Raw genomic sequence first — 19,946 nt, 5'->3', positions numbered from 1 at the left:
CAGGATCAGTTCTAGCTTTGTAGTCTGAACAAGTACCACAATGCAAAACTCTTGATACATGAGAAAAAAAAACTTAAGTAACTGTACCAAATTTTGCTTAAAACCCAAGTGACTTTAGGCCATGTAGGAAGAAAGACTACCTACTGAATGAAGCATATCATAGTGCAACAATGCTAAACAATACTTATTACAGTTATATTACGTATTATTGACAAATGGAAGTAAACATTATTTCTATTGAATTAATTACAGAATTAACATGTGCTTCCTGTAGCCATACCATAATTACATTGGGATAGGCTTCCTTAGTTCCTTTCTGCACATTAACCAACAATTACTTGCACTAGATCTTTAAAGCTGCATGAGAAACTATTTTCCCTTCCTCTCGAACATGGTGACTCATGCTGGGATATAGTTCGCCAGGATAAAGCAGCCCTCCTCAAACAGACTATTCTTCAAGATTGACTTTAGACATTTAGAAGGTGATCTTTGAGTTGCCCCCAAAACGGCCACGCCATCCGCTCATTCTTGCTGGCACGATGCCCAAGCTGTGGTTGCCGAGTGGGCACCCCTCAGCAACTCGCTAGTGGTAGGAGAGTGGGACATCAGTCAGGTCCCACAATGAGCCAGCTGCCAGATTGTAATGGGGGGGGGTTTGGGGGCCTCAAACAGCCCAGAGTTTATTTAAAAGAAAATTACGGTACAGAAGGAGGCCATTCGGCCCATCATATCTGTGCTGGCCGAAAAAGCTATCCAGCTTAATCCCACTTTCCAGCTCTGGGTCCATAGCCTTGTAGGTTACGGCACCTCAAGTGCACATTCAAGTACCCTTTAAATGCAATGAGGGTGCTTGCCTCCACCACCCTTTCAGGCAGTGGTTCCAGACTCCCACCACCCACTGGGTGAAAAAAAATTCTCCTCAACTCCCCTCTGAACTTTCTACCAATCACTTTAAATCTATGCCCCCTGGTTATTGACCTCTCTGCTAAGAGAAATAGGTCCTTCCTATCCACTCTATCTAGGCCCCTCAATTTTATACACCTCAATTAAATCTTCCCTCAGCCTCCTCTGTTCCAAAAGAAAAATAACCTCAGCCTATCCAATGTTTCCTCATAGCTAAAATTCTCCAGTCCTGGCTACATCCTCAGAAATCTCCTCTGTACCCTTTCCTTCACATCTTTCCTGTAATGTGGTGACCAGAACTGTATGCAGTACTCTAGCTGTGGCCTAACTAGTGTTTTATATAGTTCTCGCATAACCTCCCTGCTCGTATATTCTATGCTTCGGTTAATAAAGAAAAGTATTCCATATGCCTTCTTAACCACCTTATCTACCTGTCCTGCTACCTTCAGGGATCTGTGGACATGCACTCCAAGGTCCCTTCCTCCACACTTCTGAGTATCCTCCCATTTATTGTATACTCCCTTGCCTTGTTTTCCCTCCCCAAATGCATTACCTCACACTTCTCCAGAGTGAATTCCATTTGCCACTTTTCTGCTAACCAGTCTACCAGCTGCAGATTACATCTTCCTTCCTCACAATCAACCACATGGCCAATTTTTGTATCATCTGCAAACTTTTTAATCATGCCTCCTACATTTAAGTCTAAATACCACAAAAAGCAAGGGACCACATACTGAGCCCTGCAGAACCCCACTGGAAACAGCCTTCCAGTCACAAAAACACCCGCCGACCATTAACCTTTGTTTCTTGCCACTGAGCCAATTTTGGATCCAACTTGCCACTCTCCCTTGGATCCCATGGGCTTTAACTTTTCTGACCAGTCTGTCATGTGGGACCTTGTCAAAAGCCTTGCTAAAATCCACGTAGGGTACATCAAATGCTCTACACTCATCGATCCTCCTTGTTACCTCCTCAAAAATTTCAATCAAGTCAGTCAGAAACGACCTTCCCATAACAAATCCATGCTGACTGTCCTTGGTTAATCAGTGCCTTTCTAAATGATGATTAATACTGTCCCTCCGAAATTTTTCCAATAATTTGCCCACCACCAAGGTTAGGCTGACTGGCCTGTAATTACTCGGTCTATCCCCTTCTCCTCAAGAACGTCCACGTTAGCAGTCCTCCAGTACCACACCTGTAGCCAGAGGAGATTGGAAAATGATGGTCAGAGCCTCCGCTATTTCCTCCCTTGCTTTTCAACAGCCTGGAATACATTTCATCTGGGCCTGTCAATGTATCTACTTTCAAAATGCTAAACCCTTTAATATTTCCTCTCTCATTATGTTTATCCCATCCAATATTTCACACTCCTCCTCCGTAACTGCAATGTCTGCATTGTCTCCCTCTTTTGTGAAGACAGACTGCTGCTCCTGGCCCCACCAAAAAGTCTCTTGGGCCGTTTTGAGTCCACTGCCCGTTTCAGGTAGGTGGGCTGCTTGTTTTTACAAGCACACCTGAAAATTGCATCAGGCAAGCTTGAGCTTCATTAGGGCAGCTGAGGTACCCTCAATTTTCAGCTGCCACTCGCTCATTTCTCAAGCGAGAATCGGACAACCGGCATTTGAAATTCACCCCATTAGCGTTAATGAGCTATTCAAGTGTGGAGGCAGAGTGCAGCCCAATTACCACCCTCACCCAATATCTGTACATATCCACTTTCCAGAAGGGATCGTGGTTAGAAATCAGAAGTGGGAACCCAAGCTGATTCCCTCCACTCAAAAGTCTGAGAATACGGAGGCCAATTTGTGTACCTTCACCACTGACTTCGTCAAAACGAGTGCAGACCAGATTGAACTGCTTTTGTTTAAAGAAAATAAGGGTCAAACTGCTTTCGTACTGTTTTAACCTTTCATACTTTTTAAACCTAGCTTTCACCTAGATTCAGCAAACTACCCATTACAAACTAATTAGTTTTGTTGGAGACTTTTCTGTTGACAATCGCACTCTTAGGCCACTTGTTGATTGGTTACATAAGCATCTGTTTTTGAACAATGCCCAATTTTGATCTTGGCATGGGGATTAATCAGTCGAGTTCTGTTTCGATGACAGCAGAGATGAACAAACAGTTCTGACAATGCAGCAAACTGGAAGTAATTTACTCTGAACAAGCAGAGATTTCATCAGTCATTTTAAACCAGCCAAGGTTTTGTTTAAATATAAATAAAAGCCAAAATGAAATGTTTGCTTTTGACATCTTTTGGGAATTTTGCACAGAAGCCACTAAAAAGTTCTATAAATCTAAAGTGAAAGTTCATACATCTTGTACAAACTACTACATTTTCAACTTCCACCCCACCAGCCTCCACATTCAACGCATCATCCTCCGCCATTTCCACCACCAAACACATCGTCCCCTCCCCTCCCAGCATTCCGAAGAGACCACTCCCTCCACGACACCCTGGTCCACTCTTCCATCACCCCCTCTCCTTCCCATGGCACCTTCCAGTGCGAGCGCAGCAACACCTGCCCCTTCACCTTCTCCCTTCCCTCCATCCAGGGCCCCAAACATTCCTTCCAGGTGAAACAGTGATTTACTTGTACTTTCAATTTAGTATACTGTATTCGCTACTCACAATGCGGTCTCCTCTACATTGGGGAGACCAAACGCAGATTGGGTGATCACTTTGCTAAACACCTCCGCTCTGTCCGCAAGAGTGACCCTGACCTGCCAGTCTCTTGCCACTTTAATTCCGCATCCCACTTCTACTCCCACTCTGACCTCGGCCTCTTAGACTGTTCCAATGAAGCTCAACAGAAGCTCAAGGAACAGCACCTCATTTTTTGTTTAGGCACTTTACAATCTTCTGGACTCAACATTGATTTCAATAACTTCAGATCATAATCACTGCTCCCATTTTTTCGGTCAGCAAGAGCTGGTAATGGTTCTGCTGCTGCCATTTACAGCTACTCCGGACCAATCTTTTGTTTCTTAAACTCTGTGGGACAAATGGTCTACTCCTGCTCCTATCTCTTATGTTCTTATGTTCACCTGTCCCATTACCACCTTCCTTGCCTTGCACCATCATCCCTTTTGTCATTTAATCACTCGTGCCCTCTACCCTATCACAGGCCTTCCCTTTTGTTCTTTCCTCCCCTCCCTTCCCCCGGCTCTGCACTTACTTAAAAACTTTGACTTTTAACATCTTCCAGTTCTGATGAAAGGTCTTCGACCTGAAACATTAACTCCCTTTCTTTCTCCACAGATGCTGCCTGACTTGCTGAGCTTCTCCAGCATTTTATTTCAGATTTGCAGCATCCGCATCAAAGTATTTTGCTTTTGATACAGTTAATGTCTGTCGTTCACTAAGATTATTGTCATGCAATTGCACAGTGAATATAGCAAATGAACACTTAACACATTTGCCTCAAAACTGCTTTGTCCATGTTAAAAGGAGGCATCAACCCTAGGAACACCACCCTTAAACCTGTAAACTAAAATATTTAGCATTCAGATGCTAATATGTAGAATCATTTCAAACCCACAGCAAAACTTTTCCTCACTTTCATTTTAATTGCAGAGAATGCACATTTGGCCACTAAGACTGTAAAACATAATAGATGGATGAAAGGGGAGTTCATATTTAAGTAGTTTAAATAATTTAAACCCATAATGAATTACATACTTCTGACGTAAAATTCTTCATATGATGTATGGGGTTTTGTTTCTTTTTTTGCTCAACAACCTGATATTTGCACTGGAGAATGGAACCGTCTCCTATTTCAGCATCCAGTGTCTGCATCAAGCACTCAAGTCATGTGCAGCATATCCAGTTGCAAATAAAGCACACTATTCTGCCCCAACAATATGCTTCAGTCCCAATCTCATAAGAGCAATCGCCTCCTGACCACAACATCTCTATGTCCTAAACCAGCCATCTGTGTAGTTAGAGATTGCTAATTTAGTACCAAATTAGGAGCAGCTTTATATACTACACCTACACCCCAAGGGAACTGGGTTGAGGATGTCTTTTCTTTGAAGTCCAATAGGCATTTTTAAAGATCAAATAGACTTTCTCAAGGGGCAGCCAACTAAAATTGCTGCATGTTAAACTTCAGACATCAACTATCTCCCTTTCAAAGTCCCCCCAGATGGGTCCAAATATGGATAATGAATAAGTACATTTCCCTCCTTTGTAAATTTGCATATATTAACAGTACCAGACCAAGAAACCTGATAAATTAACTCCCAATACAAGCAGCATCAAGGCAAATGAGCCAGACCAGATAACGTCCATGGTGAAGTACATCCCTCTCATTAGTTTCATAGAACTTATAGCACGGGTTATTCAATCCATTGTACCAATGCTAGCACTGCAACTGGAGTTACCTACTTTAATCCCATTTCACTGCTCTTTCCAGTTTCTTTTCATATTCTTCCTTTTCAAATACTTATCCAAATCATTTTTAAAAGATGGTTCTGCCTCAATTGTTGCTTGTGGTAAAACATTCCACATTCTGTGTGAATTTTTTTATATAACTTCCCCTTTGTTCTTGTAGTGATAATCCTGAATCGCACACAGCATGACTTCTGGAAAACAAAGACCTATCTCCCCAAACTGACCAGAATTTTTTTTTTTTAAAAGTTACAAAGTTGATGGATGAGAAAAGCCTGGTTGACATTAAAATCTAGATTTTAAAGATGCCTTTGATAAGGTACCCCACAAAAGGCTGCCAAGCAAGGTCGCGTCTTGTAGCATTGGCACACAGGTATTAAGTTGGAAAAAAAGGTTGCATTTGTGTGGACAAAGAATAGTTGTTAATAGCAACATCTCTGCATGAGAGGGTGGACATTAGTGAAGTCATGCAGGGTTCAGTGTTAGAGCTATTGCACTTTACCATCTTTATTAACAATCTGGATGAAGGCAGAGGAACGATTTGCAAGTTTGCAAATGACACAAAGATACGTACAGATGCAAGAACCTTAGATGTAAAAAGGTTGGAGGCAGAACTAGATGCAATAGGGAAAATATACCACGTCTCACAGATATACCCAAAGATTGGTTAGAATAGTTACCCAGAGAGTGGTCAGAATGTGGAACTTGCTACCACATAGAGTAGTTGAGGCAAATAGCATAGATCATTTAACAGAAAGCTAGATAAACACACGAAGGAGAAAGAAATAGGTTATGCTGATAGGATTAGACGAACAGGGGTGGGAGTAGGCTCGTGTGGAGCATAAACACAGCAAGACTAGTTGGGTTGAATAGCCTGTTTCTGTGTTGCACATTCTATGTAATATATTTTAACAGTTAAGTGCAGTGGGATGCATTTGGGCAGGGTCAATCCAAGCGTGCATACATCATGCCGGGCTGGGCAAGGCTGCTGAGCAGAAGGATTGGGGCTCTAAAGTTCCTGAGTCATCGAAGGTCTGTGACCAGTCACGAGATCAAAGATAAGATGTTAGGATGTATAGCTAGCACAATTAAAATTTAAAACTGGAGGAAAAATCCTTTCCTTGTACAAGGTCTATGCCACCCTGACCTGAATTTCCAATTCCATATCTTCATAAAGACTGCAAACTTCCACCTCCATAACATCGCCTGCCTCCAACCCCATCTCAGTCCATCTTCCACTGAAATGCTCATCCATGTTTTTGTCACCTCCAGACAGAACTATTTCAATGCTCTCCTGGATGACCTCCCATCCTGCATTCTTCATAAACTTCAGCTCAAACAAAACTCTACTGCCTATATTCCACCCCACACCAAATCACACTTGCCCATCACCCTTGCCCTTGTTGACCTACACTGGCTACCGGTGCACTGGCCATTGCGCTCTGGCCACTTAAGACCCATGTTTCGGAATTCCTTCCCTGAACCCCTCTGCTTCAAGGCCCTCCTTAAAACCCACTTCTTTGACCAAGGTTTTGTCACCTCTGCTAATTTTTCCTCTTGTTTAGGCATCCATTTTTCTGGTAACACCTCAAATGCTTTTGGACTTTTTGTTCCACATCAAAAAGGCGTTACATAAATGAAAATCATTCTAAGCTGGACCGATTCCATGGCTTATTATCCCATTCTGTTTTGGATGTTCTACTCAATTATTTCTCTCATGCTCAGAGCCAAAGATCACTTCTGCTCCCATAAGCAAACCACCCACCCCAGAATCAAAGTTTGGCTCTATATCCTTAATATCTGATAATGGGTCAAATAGAAACACTCGTCACTGTACTTAGCTTATTGGATAGGGCACAATCGCTCCCATAATCTCCCAGCCTTTGGCAAGTGGCAGAATAAACAAAACTATCAGACCATGGTTGAGGCAGTAAACTACTGATCAAGTTTATAATGAAAATAAAAGATAAGTAATGGCACCTACTGGCTGATCGCATTAAATTTATAGGTTATCTATTCCTCCACAAAGACAAAGTAATAAACAGACACAACACTTTGATCCTCTTATTAATAAAGAACCAGAGATACCGTCCCTTAATTGTAATTCAATCATCCACGGAATGTTACAGCATTTGTCCTATCATGTCTGTGCCGGTGTTTTTATCCACATGAGCCACCTAATTCAATCTCACTCTCCTGCTCCTTTCCATTAGCCTTTAACATCTATCTTTTACAAAAAAACTATTGCTAATTTGGATCCATCATAGATACCTTCTCCAGTTCAGTGACATCAGATACTTCCATAAGTGGTCTGAATGACTTATTTTTATTGGAGTTGACTCATACAACAACGTAACCCAGAGACGTAATAATAGCATCCCCTTGTGATCTGGATATTCACGTCCTTCACAAAAATGTTCCCTCAATCTCTCTGAAAGCAGTCTGAATAAACATATGGTGAGTCAAGACCAGATATGAAATAAACTGCTTTATTTCATTGTACAGATAACAAACAGCCGTTATGACTGGACTCAACTTAATAGTACAACTTCATAAAATTATACAAAATAGAGAACATGCCGCTCTTCTGTAAATTTGATTTTTTGGGGGGGGGGGGTTGTTTTACTTGACTTAAATAACATGTCTTCTAACTATCCTCCAGTATCCTCCCTGCCTCAGCAAAGACCCTCATAGTTCTCAGTTTAAAAAACCTGACTATCCTCCCTACCTTTTGGTTTCATGACCAAGGACAAAATATTGTAGGGTAGAATGTCCATCCTGTTGTCCCAGGCGCCTGCTGTAACTTCAGTGAAAGATCAGCGAAACAAGGTTTTTAACCATATGCCATTTCTCCAGAAGCTCCGCCAAAGTTAGGGCAGGAGATCAAGAAAGCACCCTGTACATCAGTAGTCCCCTGAAGAGTGGTTAGCACACTCCTTTGATGGCCTTTTATGTCATATTTGTAGCCTCTACAGCAACAGAATAATGTTTAATGTGGACTGCTTTAAGGTCCTCTGCAATCAAATTTCAATTTCTAAAAAAAACACACACATTTCACCCCCACCCCCCCAAACTGTCAAGTCTTCTAGCAACTGACCAAGAATGCCATTGGAAATGGTCTTAGAGTTAGTTACTTACACATCTGTACAGTCACATGGCATACATGTTCTGTTGGCCTGCACCAAGTATCTTATTTATACCTGAACATGCATGCTAGTACACACCAAAACAATCACTAGATTACAAAACACTTGAATCCAATAGGAAGTCACATGTAAAGTGTGAAAATTTTAACAGTTATTAGCCACAAAGTTAAAATTCTTTCAATATATCATGCAACCTCTACTGTGTGAGATATCTGCTGAACACAAGTAAATTATACTGCTAATTTGCTCCTTGACATCAATTATCTGTACGCACCACCACAGAAGAATGCCACAGCTAACAGTTGTAGAAGCTCCTATACAGTATATTTTCGCTCAAGCTATTGTGTATGACTATTTCCCAATTTTAAAAATAAAATCTTGTGTTCAAGTGCAAATTCTACATATATGCTTTTTGACAGCAAGGTGTTTTAAAAAAAAAATCTGCCAACCAACACCACGGATCCGACGTACCCATTCACTTCATTTATGCTGGGTACAATATTTTCAAGCTGTTCTCCAATTTGTCCCAAGCGTACATAGTGATTCTGTTGTCTCAGCTGCATATAAATTGCAGGCTCGAACAGTGTTCAGTACTGAAAAATGAATTACTTATCACAGTAATACCCGTTATCTGAAGGAGTACCCTACATATGTACACAGTTAGGTTTAGTTCCCCACATTAATTCCTTTTTGAAAAGCAAAGAACTTTAAAAATAATCTCTCAAGCCTGGGAACATGGTGGGCGTATACCACAAAATAAATATGGTTTAATATTGGAGGGGGCTAGAAAGGGTGGTAGCATTGAAATGTACATTCACAGTAGGAAAAACCTACGCAAAATCAATGATTGCAATATAAATGAAATGGAAGAGGCTAAGATCCCTAGGGATATATGCAATTATTCTTGAGTGCAAAGTATGGGTGAGATTTGTGAGGCACTGATGATCATTATGAGGAAGTCACTGGATAGTGGGGAGGTACTAGTGGATTGAAAACAGGCTAATGTGGCGCTCATATTCAAAAAGGGGTAACAAAACATATACAGGCAACTACAGACCCATTTGTCTTACTTCCACTGTGTAAAATAATGAATCTGACAACATCAGGTTATAGTCCAACAGTTTTACTTGAAAATCACAAGCTTTCGGAGGCTTTCTCCTACATCAGGTGAGTGTGGGATTCCATGGAAGGTACCGCATATATAGTCAGAGAACAATGCCTGGTGATTACAGATAATCTTTCCAACTGCCCGTTGTCAAGGCAATCAAAGGAGTCGAATAGTGTTCAGACAGAGAGACATTACATACAGGACTACTGAATATACAAACGGTCAGAACGCAAAGACAGACAGACAGACAGAGAGAGAAACATCCGAAAGGAAGAGAAAAAGACAGAGAATGACCCGTTGTATTAAAAACAGATAACTTTTATTCGCTGGTGGGGTTACGTGTGGCGTGACATGAACCCAAGATCCCGGTTGAGGCCGTCCTCATGGGTGCGGAACTTGGCTATCAATTTCTGCTCGACGATTTTGCGTTGTCGTGTGTCTCGAAGGCCGCCTTGGAGAACGCTTACCCGAAGATCAGTGGCTGAATGTCCTTGACTGCTGAAGTGTTCCCCGACTGGGAGGGAACCCTCCTGTCTGGCGATTGTTGCGCGGTGTCCGTTCATCCGTTGTCGCAGTGTCTGCATGGTCTCGCCAATGTATCATGCTCTGGGGCATCCTTTCCTGCAACGTATGAGGTAGACAACCTCGGCCGAGTCACAGGAGTATGAACCATGTACCTGGTGGGTGGTGTCCTCTCGTGTCGATGATCTGGCATGTCTTGCAGAGGTTGCCGTGGCAGGGTTGTGTGGTGTCGTGGACGCTGTTCTCCTGAAAGCTGGGTAATTTGCTGCGAACGATGGTCTGTTTGAGGTTGGGTGGCTGTCTACCTCATACGTTGCAGGAAAGGATGCCCCGGAGCATGGTACATTGGCGAGACCATGCCGACACTGCGACAACGGATGAACGGACACCACGCAACAATCGCCAGACAGGAGGGTTCCCTCCCAGTCAGGGAACACTTCAGCAGTCAAGGACATTCAGCCACCGATCTTCGAGTAAGCGTTCTCCAAGGCGACCTTCGAGACACACGACAACGCAAAATCGTCAAGCAGAAATTGATAGCCAAGTTCCGCACCCATGAGGACGGCCTCAACCGGGATCTTGCGTTCATGTCATGCCACACGTAACCCCACCAGCAGAAAAAGAGTTATCTGTTTTTAATAAAACTGATCATTCTCTCTCTTTCTCTTCCTTTCGGATGTTTCTCTCTCTGTCTGTCTGTCTGTCTTTGGGTTCTGACCGTTTGTATATTCAGTAGTCCTGTATGTAATGTGTCTCTGTCTGAACACTATTCGACTCCTTTGATTACCTTGACAACGGGCAGTTGGAAAGATTATCTGTAATCACCAGGCATTGTTCTCTGACTACATATGCAGTACCTTCCGTGGAATCCCACACTCACCTGACGAAGGCGAAAGCCTCCGAAAGCTTGTGATTTTCAAATAAAACTGTTGGACTATAACCTGGTGTTGTAAGATTCCTTACATTTGTCCACCCCAGTCCATCACCGGCATCTCCACATCATGTGCAAAATAATGGAATTGTAAACTTGACTTATTACCTGCACAAAATTAAACTAGTAAATGATCAAGGAAGGTAGACAATGGATGCCCTATGCTGTGGTGCATCTAGACTTCCATTGACAAAGTTCCACATAAAAGGCTATTAGTTAAAGTTAAAGCTGTAGAGATTCAAGGTAAATCCTGGAAAAGATTAGAAATTGGGTAAAGGACAGGAAACAAATGAGTACTCAGAGGAGCTAAGTTGGCATGGGGAAGGGTTGAGAGTACTGAGTGGGATGCCCCAGGGCCCAATGTTTTACCAATTCAATTTACATAAATTACTTAGATTCAGAAACTCAATGCAAAGTGGTCAAATTTGCATATGATACCAAATTAGGAGAGATGGTGGAAAAAGCAAAGACAGCTCAGAAATCACAATGAATTAGAAAAAAAAACAGGTAAATAGGTAAGACGGCAGAGCAATAACATCAAATTTAGTGCAGACAAGTGCAAAGTACTAGACATAAAGGAAAAAAAAGTGACACACAACCCCAGTGAATGACGTTGAAATAGCTAAGGATGAAGCGAGACTTAGGGTACAAGTCAGAGGAAATCAAGACTAAACTTCTTTACACTCTGGTCTTTCCGAATCTTGAGTAGTGGGTCCAGCTCTGGTCACTGACACACGACAGAATCATTCAAGTACTGGAAGCAGTGGATAGAAGAGCCACAGGCTGATCTCTAGTGTAAAAGGTCTGAGTTATTAAGCGCCTTGGGATGTTTTACTACTTTAAAGGCGCTATATAAATGCAAGTTGATGATGGTTGTTGTTATGAAGAAACACTGGAAAAACTTGGGCTTTTCAGTGTAGAAATATTACGTTAAGTTAAATTGTAGGAGTAGAACAAGACAACATGGATTCACACTATTAAAAAAGGTAAATTTAGGACAAATGTTAGGAAATCCTTGTTCACACAAAAAGAGTGAACAACGTCTAGAAGAGACATCCAGGAATAGTAATGGAGATGAACAGGGGAATCTTTTAAGAAACAACTTGATACTGATTTTAGGATCGATCTGGATGGATAAACTAAGAGATTCAGAAAGCCATGTGGCCTATCAGTGTTTTATCTTTTTTACAAGATAAAGTAGATAAGTATGAAGAAGGAATTCTGAAAACAAACAAACAGTCTGTTGAAGCAACATAACTCTCCCACATTTACCTATTATAATCATACCCTTAATAAATTACCTATCAGTATGTACCTTTTTGATTTAAGAATTGCCAGAACTATGTCAACAATTATAATAAGATGCTGGGGAAAAAGTGCAAAGACAAATTTGGATCAGGCCAGCTATGTGGTAGTTCAAACTAATATTTTTAAGTAACACACCATCACATAACACCCACCGTACACCTACTGTATTTAGTGTAAACCCTCATCTCTCCCAGCATACTCGATGACGAGATGGCCCACTTGTGTTGATAACATGTACCACATTTAACAGCAGGCTTTAAACTACCAGCACACTTGCAAGACCAGTGATTCTTATAAGACCAAATCATAAACAAATAACACATGGAAAAAAATAACCTTAATATTGTGTTTGACCTACAAAACACAATTTACGCAAGACTGAATCTAACATTTATCATTCTATACACATAAGACATCATTTTAAAAATATTCCACAATTTAGTAAAACAGATACTTCAGGTTAACAGCAACAGACCACTTAACCCAATTAATGCAATTTCTATTATGTGAGTAAAAGTACCCAACTCTATTCTCTACCACCCCTGTTGAACCCACCATTGTCTGTCGTCAGGCTGCTTATCCAAGACTGGGTGTTGGACGAGTCACAATTTCCTCCAGCTGGATATTGAGAATATCGATATCAATCATATTTGGCCCCCCACCACAAATTTGCCACCAATTTCTTTCTCCTTCCCAGCCACTGTCTCAGGTTGAACCAGACTGGTCGGAACTGCGACGTCTTATTGAACAGAGCTGAGCTGATCGTCCGATTCCATATCCTCCCCATCACAAAGACCACCTACGTCCTATCCTGTACCAAGTCCCCTCGTCCATCAGCCCTATCCTCTTTGACCTATTCTGGCTCCCGGCTCTGCAGTACTTCAAATCTAAAATTCTCAGTCATGTTTTCCCTTCATTGCCTCACCACTTCCTATCTCTGACCTCCTTCAGCTCTCAGAACTCTCCATTCCTCTACTCTGGCCTCTTGTCCATCCCTCCTTTCCTCTCTTCACTCCACCATTAGCAGCTATGCCTTCAGTTGCCAAGGCCCATTCTTTGGAATTCCCTCTCTACACCCCTCCATCTTCATCTCTTCTTCCAAGACCCTCCTTAACACCCAACCCTTTGACCAAGCTATTCATGACCAAGCTATTCATCACACCTCCCAATAACTCCTTCCTTGCTTCAGCATCTGTTTTTTGATTACACCCTAAGTATTTTGGGATTTTTTAAAAAAAACATTAAAAGACACTAGATAAATGCAAGTTGTTCTTTCTGACGGTATGTACCACTTCAATTTTTTAAAAAGTTTTTTTTTTCCTTCTCATGGTCACATCATGCACCAACTGTGTCCAACAGGATGAACTAGCTACTCCTACGCTTCTGTCAAAACCACTACACAGCTAACCACCAGGAGAACAAGTTGGCAGCCCTTGGGTCGTATATGACCCTGATCTGTGCTTTCGACCCCATATCCTCTCCATCACTAAGACCACCTACTTCCACCTTCGTAATATCGCCCATCTCCACCACTGCCTCAGCCCATCTGCTGCTGAAACCCTCATCCATGCTTTTGTTACATCCAGACTCAACGATTCCAATGCTCTCCTGACCAACCTCCCATCTTCGACCCTCCGTAAACTGGAGCTCATCCAAAACTCTGCTGCCCATATCCTAACTCGCAATAAGTTCCATTCACTGTGTTCGTTGACCTACATCGGCTCCCGGTCCACCAACATCTCAATGTTCAAATCCCTCCAGGCTCCAGTCACCCCCCCCCCCCGCCCCACCCCATCTCTAACTCCTCAAGCCTGACAACCCTCCAGAAACTCTGCATTCCTCCAACTCTGGCCTCCTGTGCCACTTCTTTTGCCCCACCACTAGCAGCCGTGCCTTCAGCTGGCGAGGCCCTGAGCTCTTCAATTCCCTCTCTTAACCCCTCTGCCTCTTCACCGCTCTCTCCTCCCTTAAAACCTACCTCTTTGACCAAGCTTTTGGTCACCTGTCCTAATAGCTCCTTCTTTGGATTGGTGTCAATTTTTCTTCAATTACAATCCTGTGAAGTGCCTTGGGACATTTTACTATGTTAAAGGCGTTATATATAAAAATACAAGTTGTTGTTATTTGTGAGATGGCAAATGAAACTTCCAACACCATTGGCTCAATTTTAGGGGGCAACTGCAGGTGCGTTGGGGCTCCAAAAATCGCAGAAATCCCGTTCGGGTTCAGAAGCCCCCATGATTTCTTAAGACACATGAAGCTCAGCTAAAATCTTCCCAGAAACAAGAGATGTAGCCTCAGAGACGTGCAGAGCAGGAAAATATGGATCTACCAATGTACGAAGTTCAGTAATCCCAGGTAGAGGGGAGTGTTAATGGGGTAATCGTGCAAGAAACATAAGCCTATAAAAACATGGATTCGATCAGTTCTACTGTCAAGCTGGTTAAAAGATTAAAATCTCAGGCAGTTTAAGCTTCCCAATTTTCTTTTATGAACCTAATAACCACAGCATATTCTCCAGCTGAACTGCCATCCATAAGTGGGCAATAACCTTTTCAGGCTAATTGAACAAACAGCATTTAAGAGGACAAGATAACTTAAATATTAAATAACTTGGGGGTAATACTGTTAACTTCACACCAACAGGCATTCTCTCGAGTTTAGACAGTTGAGGGGTGATCTAATTGAGGTCTTTAAAATGACAATGGGATTCAATAAGGTAGATACAGAGAAACTATTTACTCTGGTGGGGAAATCCAGAATAAGGGGGCATAATCTTAAAATTAGAGCTATGTCATTTTGGAGTGAAGTCAGGAAGCACTTTTTCACACAAAGGGTGGCAGAAATCTAGAGATCTCTTCCCCCAAAAGGCTGTGGATGTTGGGTCAATTTAAATTTTCTCAACTGAGATCGATAGATTTTTGTTAGGTAGAGATATGGAATAAAGGTGGGTAAATGACGAGTGACTCACCTCCTGACTCCCCAAAGCCTTTCCACCATCTACAAGGCACAAGTCAGGAGTGTGATGGAATACTCTCCACTTGCCTGGATGAGTACAGCTCCAACAACACTCAAGAAGCTCGACACCATCCAGGACAAAGCAGCCCGCTTGATTGGCACCCCATCCACCACCCTAAACATTCACTCCCTTCACCACCAGTGCACCGTGGCTGCAGTGTGTACCATCCACAGGATGCAATGCAGCAACTCGCCAAGGCTTCTTCGACAGCACTTCCCAAACCCGCGTCCTTCTTGGTGGTAGAGGTCAAGAACAGCAGGCACATGGGAACAACATCACCTGCACGTTCCGCTCCAAGTCACACACCATCCCGACTTGGAAATATATCGCCGTTCCTGGGTCAAAATCCTGGAACTCCCTTCCTAACAGCACTGTGGGAGAACCTTCACCACACAGAGTGCAGCGGTTCAAGAAGGCGGATCACCACCACCTTCTCAAGGGCAATTAGGGATGAGCAATAAATGCTGGCCTTGCCAGCAAAGCCCACATCCCATGAATGAATTTTTAAAAATGGAGTTGAGGTACAGATCAACCATGATCTAACTGAATGGCAGAACAGGCACGAAGGGCTGATGGCCTGTTCGTATTTTTCTTTCCATGCTCCTATGGAGTAAAACACAGCATCCAATTTGCATACTGCATCATCCTACAAATAAGAAAGGAGATGACAGACCAGTTAATCTATTTTTTGGTGTTGATAAAAGGAAGAAAGCTGGCATTCAAATCGTACAATGGACTCTTTTATATCCACCTGAACATCCAGAACAGGCATACAGGATCTTGTTTTTATGTCTCATCGATAAGACAGCACCCCTGACAATGCAGCGCTGCCTCAGTACTGCACTGAAGTGTCACCCTAGATTATGCACCCAAATGCTGGAGTGTGGCTTGAAACTACAATCTAACTCAGAAACACGAGTGCTACCATCTGAGTCAAGCTGACACTAACTAACATCCATTACGAACTGGTACTGGACTGTCTAAACTCATTCCAAAATGAATGTCTTTCTTCATCAGTCTGGGCTGGAGATGAATCTGGGTCTCAGAGGTGAAAAGGACAGCATTCCACTGTTCTCTACAAGTATTATAAATAGACTTCATCACAACCAGTCATGTAAATCTGATAAATACCTTCACTGCATGGCAACCAAAGCTCACTTGTGACTTTTTGTCAATTGTGTTACCTTGTGAACCCTCCGAGATCACTGCACTCCTCTAATTATGGCCTCTTGCCCATCCCTAATTTTCATCGCTGCACCATTGGCGGCTGTGCCTTCAGCTGCCTAGGTCCTAAGCTATGGAATTCCCTCCCTAAATCTCTCCTCCTTTAAGACGCTCCTTAAAACCTACCTCTTTGACTAGGCTTTTGGTCATCTGTCCTACTATCGCCTTATGTGGCTCTGTGTCAAATTTTGTTTGATAACCTTCCTGTGACGTGTAATGGGATGTTAAAGACACTATATAAATGCAAGTTGTTGTGACACCACAACTGGGAAATACTGGTCATGAAAATAACTCAGTTTTGAAATAGTAAATTTTACAACATGGGTTTAGATTATATCTCTGATTTATGCCTCAACTATTGTATGTATAAATAAGATACCCATTGGGTACAGATTACAAGGCAGAAATCTAATCAAGGAGATCAGACAATGTCAATTGTGATAGTAAAGCTAGAGCCATTTGATAATCATCTGGACTCTGAAATTGAGTAACTTGTAATTCTCTGCCATTTTATTGCTTTGCTTCTCCTACAAAATAAAACTTCACGGTATATCAGATCATTTTAGATAGTTGCAAAAGGATTCACCACTTTTCACACAACATACAAAACATACACTGGAGAGTGGTGGTTTGTACAGTAATAATCACTCATGTTGAAGTCACTATCACTTATTTATGCCTGTGTTTTTCACTAGTTACACAGTGACACCAATTTATTGTGTAAACTACTGCTCCTCAACATGTATCCATTTGGCACCCAAACAGTTGACCTCTACAATACCAGCCATTTCCCTTTCAATCTGTTGTAGGTGACTGGAATATCCATGCCAAACACCTGCAGTGAACACTTCAAAAAAAAACAGATGCAGAACCTGTTAACTATAACCATAATTTAGCTAAAATTAAAGGGTTTGTAGTATCTCAACAAAAGAAAAATTGACAGCTGTTGAAAGGACAAATCATTTTACAATATTAAACTAAAAAAAACCCTCATTAACAAGAAAAAGTTAGAAAGTGACCACAGTTAAACCATTAGCTTTTTACTAGAAATGATACTGTCAATCAAGTCTTATTACAACTGCTGTGTCAACATGTGAAATACCACAGACATACATTGTGAACTTTTACATATATTAAGAAAGGAACTGGAATCAAAACAAAAAAAGGATAATAAAAAACACCTCGCCGAGTAAATCCATAGAAATCTTCTCAGATCTTTGTGTTTTAAAAATAAATCGTTAAAACAAAGCAAATTTACTGCGTTTTCAAAAAAAAAGTTGCTTGGATATTATTCCAAGGACTAAGACGCAGATTTTAGTTGAAAATGGTTTTCTGACCGTTTCATTTTTTCTACTGTATTACAAAATGTTCATCATGAATAAACAAACGAGCAATCTTAAGTGCTACTTGATAGGAAACACGAGTGTTTGGAAAATAAAAAAAACGTTGGGGAATTAACAATAAAAGCATATCCACATGATCATTGGCTTCAAAAATATATTGCGATTTCTCGTCTGGCTGGAAGTTAAACACTTCCCTGCAACAGGGCACTCTCCGGATGAGAAGCATGTCAACAGGTTCACCACAGTTACTTTGTAATTCGGACGTGTTACCGCTCACATCAACTGGCTTCTTCTACTCGCATCAAACACTTGCTTCCACAACATGAATATTCATTACTCGCTCCGGGCCAAATCACCCAACGTTTTAAGGTTTGAATGCGAAGCAAAACGGATGAAGGTATCATTTTGCAAATAAAACACACGTATTTAAGAAAAGAAAGAAAATACTTTTTAAACCGTGTGGATTTTTTTCCCCTGCTGAACAAGCTGCTACATTTAACTTTCAAGGCAAAGAACAAGACTTTTGTGCAAATGGCTTCACTTTTGAGCAAGTAATTCGTCAAAACGAACATACACAGCCTTATGAACAAAAATACAAGCTATACATTAACATTTACACACAGATACACATCTATAAAAATCCTCCTCACCCAAGTCCATGCAAGCCTCCCTCTTCTCCAGTGAAAACCAGCAGGAAAGCACCAAGACCTGCAACTTTTTCCAAACTACAACAATTGCTCAAAACTCGCCGAAACCCACTGACCTCTTTCACTGAAACAAACGAAGAGAAGTCGGCTTGATCCGAAAGAACAGTAACTTCTATTTTTTTCCCCTCCTCCTTTTGTAACCGAGCCCTCTGTTTGCTGCCCACAGTGAAGATTCCCGTCTCGCCGCTTTGTACACACAGGACTCAGGGCTCGCACTGCGCATGGACACTTCAGTGACTTGAGGAACTGTGGGAGATGTAGTGCAAGAGCACTGAACCTGAGAGAATACTCATGCATCAAACTTCATCTAATATTAAATAAACTTGTGACATCTTAATCACTTTCGTATCGAATAATTTTATATATATTTTAATTTTGATCTTTAATCAGCCATGATCTTATCATGATGTGGAGATGCCGGTGATGGACTGGGGTTGACAATTGTAAACAATTTTACAACACCAAGTTATAGTCCAGCAATTTTATTTTAAATTCACAAGCTTTCGGAGGCTTCCTCCTTCCTCAGGTGAACGTTACTCCTGTTCCTATGTTTCCTATGATTAACAAACCTGAGAAAGGCATTTATGTTGCACACAATGTTTCACATTTCACATTAAAAAAAATGTTACAGCGTGCTTCATTTTAGAGGTCAATTTTGCTAAATTGGCTGCAACAGTTCAAGAAGGCTGTTCACCACCACCTTCTCAAGGGCAATTAGGGATGGGCAATAAATGCCAGCCTCGCCAGCGACGCCCACATCCCATGAACGAATAAAAAAAAAGTGTGTGCAGACATTGAAACAAGATTGTGCAGTTACTGTCATGGACATTAAACTCTGCAATTTATAAAAGTCACGTTAAATAAAATGAATTTTGTTTCCAAAATATGGAAATCTAGAACTCCCCCAAAAAGGTGTTCAGGCTGGGTCAACTGAAAATTTCAAAACTGAGATTGATAGATTTTTGTTAGGCGAGAGTATTAAGGGTTACTGAACCAAGGTGGGTAAATGGAGTTAAGATACAGATCAGCCATGATCTAATTGAATGGCGGAACAGGCTCAAGGGGCTGAATGGCTTACTCCTGTTCCTATGAATGAAACATTCAGAAATATAAGTATGATTAGATAAATTTACGAGTTCTCAAGATCACACAGGTTAACAATTTTCTAGCCCTTTGTGTTGCTATTTTTACATTTCCAGTTTGCAATATTTGTAGTACCTATGTCCTATCACACTACTCCCTTGTACTTTATATTACAGCCTTAATGTCTAATTTTGCTCAATAGTCCTTACATCACTGGTATAAAATGACAGGGCACATTTTTAGCAATGACCAAGTTCC

The 19,946-nt window shown here is 41.5% G+C and overlaps 1 protein-coding gene across 2 annotated transcripts in view; it reads right to left on the bottom strand.

Annotated features, from left to right (window-relative positions):
- kank1a (KN motif and ankyrin repeat domains 1a) overlaps positions 1–18,789 on the bottom strand; it is a 292,375-nt gene extending 273,586 nt beyond the window's left edge. Inside the window, exon 1 of one of the 2 annotated variants that reach the window (XM_067983269.1) lies at positions 18,662–18,789. The gene's annotated coding sequence lies outside the window, so the exon portion shown is untranslated. Of the gene's footprint in view, positions 1–18,548; positions 18,613–18,661 lie in introns of those variants that run through there. The other variant, XM_067983270.1, reaches the window with a different exon arrangement.
- Between the last annotated feature and the right edge of the window lie 1,157 nt (positions 18,790–19,946).

This window comes from Heptranchias perlo, chromosome 4 (assembly GCF_035084215.1).
Source record: "Heptranchias perlo isolate sHepPer1 chromosome 4, sHepPer1.hap1, whole genome shotgun sequence".
Taxonomy (NCBI): domain Eukaryota; kingdom Metazoa; phylum Chordata; class Chondrichthyes; order Hexanchiformes; family Hexanchidae; genus Heptranchias; species Heptranchias perlo.
The sequence above is the reverse complement of the archived record's forward strand: the minus strand, read 5'-3'. Positions and strand labels throughout refer to the sequence as shown.